Here is a 4,343-nt window from a genome sequence, read left to right as displayed (position 1 = left end):
TTGTTTCCTGTTTGGTTATTTTGTTCTCAGAATATGACGATAGCTACAGGTTCAATAATAGTAGAAAGTGGCACTGATGACTAATACGGTTATTGAGAAGCTTTAATTTCCTGAAGTCAAACACTGTTACCTTCCACTTTCATATCCATAAATGAGAAGAAACCAAGATTGCTGGGGATGCAGTGAGTGAAGATGTTATAAAGCTGATGCAATGACATAGCAAATGATAAAATGACTCATAATAAAAGTTTCAGTCTTTCAGATGCTGTGATATGCATCAGTTAGTTGTGTGTTGGGTATTATTATTGCTTCTCAGCATCGATACTATCTGTGTCATCAGAGCCATTAAGAATCTCATCTGTAACAGGAGTGGCATAAATTTAGCCCATTTCCTCTTCTTCCTTGTCCGTTACCTCTTCTGAGTTGACATGGACCAGACTAGCTGCTCTGTTTTTCCCCTCTCACTTCATGGAGGTGTGTCTCTTGGCTACTGCAGTGGTGACCAGCTGGCTGAGTCCTCCTCCCTTCACTGCTTCCTGACATTCCTGGGCCTGATTTTCCACTGCCTTACACCTTGTGTAGTTATTTACCACCACATCAACAACATGTTAATGACTACAGAAGGAGTAAGTCAACAGAGAATCAGGATTGCAATCTGCAAGACCAGGGGTGGGCAAACTTTTTGGCCCGAGGGCCACATCAGGGTTCCAAAACTGTATGGAGGGCTGGGTAGGAAAGGCTGTGCCTCCCCAACAGCCTGGCTCCCGCCCCCTATCTGCCCCTCCCACTTTCCGCCCACTGACTGCCCCCCTTAGAACTCCTGACCCATCCAACCCCCTCTGCTCCTTGTCCCCTGACTGCCCCCTCCCGGGACACCTCCCCACCATCCACTCCCTGTCCCCTGACTGCCCGACCCCATCCACACCCCTGACCCCTGTTAGGCCCCCCAGGACTCCCACACCTATCCAACCCCCCCGTTCCCTGTCCTCTGACCCCCACCCCCAGAACTTCTGCCCTATCCAACCACTCCCTGTCCCCTGGCTGCCCCCCGGGGTCTCCTGCCCCTTATCCAACCCCCCAGCCCCGGCCCCCTTCGTATGTAGCTCAGAGCAGCATGTCTGGCAGCCGTGCCGCCCGGCTGGAGCCAGACACACTGCCATGCTGCCCTGCATGATCGGCAGCCCTGCCGCCCAGAGTGCTGCCCTTGTGGCGGCGTGGCTCCGGAAGAGGAGAAACTGCGGGGGAGGGGTGGGGGGCTAGCCTCCCAGACCAGGAGCTCAGGGGCCAGGCAGTTCCTGCGGGCCGGATGTGGCCCACAGGTTGTAGTTTGCCCACCTCTCCTCTATAGTGAAAGAGACACTATAGTCAGGACTTGTTTACACTACAAAATTAGGTCAACTTAATTTAGGTTGACGTACAGCCACCACAGTAATTCAATCAGCTGTTGGTGTCCCCACAACCCTGCTGCTGGTGGTGTGTCTTCACCAGGAGCACTTGTACCAACTTAAACGGGGCATTGTGGGGAACCTACAGCTGAGTGTGGGGCACTGTCAGCCACATAGAGCTGACAGTGGGTGCTCCCTACCCATCCTGGGTGATAGCTCAAGCTCTGAGCCCAGGGCAGGCTCAATTTCACAGCACCTAGCCTACCAGGAGTGAAATTGACTTTCTTGTCAGTGTCATGGCTCCAGCTGTGAGCCCCCTGCTGCTCTGAGACAGAAACTGCCCTGAAAATGAGAAGAATGACCCCAACAGTCAATGTAAGTAATGCAGTTTCTACATGGACAGGGCATCACTTTAATTACAGCAACATTAGCGCTACACTTCTTATGGAGGTGGAGTTATGTCAGTAGGTGTCCACTTAGGTGGAAGCAGCATTCTCATGTAGCCACTGATGTAATTAGTGTAGACCAAACCTCTGTGCAGAATTCAAATAGAATCATAGAATCATAGAATATCAGGGTTGGAAGGGACCCCAGAAGGTCATCTAGTCCAACCCCCTGCTCAAAGCAGGACCAATTCCCAGTTAAATAATCCCAGCCAGGGCTTTGTCAAGCCTGACCTTAAAAATCTCTAAGGAAGGAGATTCTACCACCTCCCTAGGTAACGCATTCCAGTGTTTCACCACCCTCTTAGTGAAAAAGTTTTTCCTAATATCCAATCTAAACCTCCCCCACTGCAACTTGAGACCATTACTCCTCGTTCTGTCATCTGCTACCATTGAGAACAGTCTAGAGCCATCCTCTTTGGAACCCCCTTTCAGGTAGTTGAAAGCAGCTATCAAATCCCCCCTCATTCTTCTCTTCTGCAGGCTAAACAATCCCAGCTCCCTCAGCCTCTCCTCATAACTCATGTGTTCCAGTCCCCTAATAATTTTTGTTGCCCTTCGCTGGACTCTCTCCAATTTATCCACATCCTTCTTGAAGTGTGGGGCCCAAAACTGGACACAGTACTCCAGATGAGGCCTCACCAATGTCGAATAGAGGGGAACGATCACGTCCCTCGATCTGCTCGCTATGCCCCTACTTATACATCCCAAAATGCCATTGGCCTTCTTGGCAACAAGGGCACACTGCTGACTCATATCCAGCTTCTCGTCCACTGTCACCCCTAGGTCCTTTTCCGCAGAACTGCTGCCTAGCCATTCGGTCCCTAGTCTGTAGCTGTGCATTGGGTTCTTCCGTCCTAAGTGCAGGACCCTGCACTTATCCTTATTGAACCTCATCAGATTCCTTTTGGCCCAATCTTCCAATTGGTCTAGGTCCTTCTGTATCCTATCCCTCCCCTCCAGCGTATCTACCACTCCTCCCAGTTTAGTATCATCCGCAAATTTGCTGAGAGTGCAATCCACACCATCCTCCAGATCATTTATGAAGATATTGAATAAAACCGGCCCCAGGACCGACCCTTGGGGCACTCCACTTGATACCACTTGATGTTTTAAATCCTTTGTCTGTCTCTGAGTCTCAAATGTATTTCTTCCTTTGATGACTTTAAACAACTTGAAGAATCTCAGTGTTTGTTACACAAATATCAACAGGTTGGTAAACTCAAGCTGAGCGCTGATAGCTGGGTGTGTGCTCCAGAGAATGGAGACACCACTATTGTTGGAACTCCCTGTGTCATTTTTTTTCCCTCCAAGATGAAATTTTAGCCAAATTCAAGGGCGTTTGCAAAGCATTTGGATTTCAGCAGAACTGCATTTTGAAAATCTTGGAAAATGCAGTATCCCCACAGGTTTCCTGTCCAGCTCTAGTGCTCTATCACCCCCATCTACTGTATCCAAGCATTTATATCAGGGAGGGCAAACTACGGGCATTGGGCCAGATCCAGCCTGTCAGGGCTTTCAGTGCAGCCCGTGGGATTGCCAGCCCCCTCGTGCAGTGGGGCTAAGGCAGACTCCCTGCCTGCCCTGGCCCCGCCACGCTCCTGGAAGTGGCTGGCATGACATCCCTGTGGCCCCTGGGGCTGGGGTGGGGGCAGAGGGCTCTGTGTGCTGACCTTGTCTGCAGGCACTTCCCCTGCAGCTCCTATTGGCTGGGAACGGGGAACCGTGGCCAATGAGAGCTTCGGGGGTGGTACCCGCAGGCGAGGGCAGTACGCGGCGGATCTGCCCGCCCCACCCCACCCCACCCCACCCCCAGGAGCCACTGCTAGACATGCTGGCCACTTCTGGGAGCAGTGTGCGCCTAGCCCCACTGTGCACTGCTGCCACCCCAGAGCTGCTCGAGGTAAGTGGCGCTGGCCTGGAGCCTGCACCCTGCACCCCAACCTGCTGCCTTTAGCCCTCTGCTGCACTGAGCCCCAGCCCTCTGCCCTGAGCCCCTTCCTGCACATCACACCCCTCCCACACCCTGCACTCCCTCCTGCACCCCAACCCCCTGCCCCAGCCCAATCTTCATGGCCCTGCATACAATTTCCCCACACAGAGGTGGCCCGAGGGCCAAAAAGTTTGCCCACCCCTGGTTTATATCCCTGGTCATCAAGGTAGACAAGTAGTGACCAAAAAGAAAAGGAGTACTTGTGGCACCTTAGAGACTAACCAATTTATTCTTAGTCTCTAAGGTGCCACAAGTACTCCTTTTCTTTTTGCGAATACAGACTAACACGGCTGTTCCTCTGAAAGTAGTGACCAGTTCATACTTAGCACCTGGCCTGATGGTACCCTTCCTCTCCGTCTGGGGGCAGTATTTCAGCTTCCTTCCATTGCTTGCTTAATTGTTTACTTCATTTTAATATTTGTAGACCCCTAAATTCAGGGCAGCAGGCGGGTGAAGGAGTTGGGACACTGATAACATCTCAGTAGCGATCCTGTAGCCACTTACCTGTCGATACAAAATCCT

Source organism: Lepidochelys kempii, chromosome 7 (assembly GCF_965140285.1).
Source record: "Lepidochelys kempii isolate rLepKem1 chromosome 7, rLepKem1.hap1, whole genome shotgun sequence".
In the NCBI taxonomy this organism is placed as follows: domain Eukaryota; kingdom Metazoa; phylum Chordata; order Testudines; family Cheloniidae; genus Lepidochelys; species Lepidochelys kempii.
The sequence above is the reverse complement of the archived record's forward strand: the minus strand, read 5'-3'. Positions refer to the sequence as shown.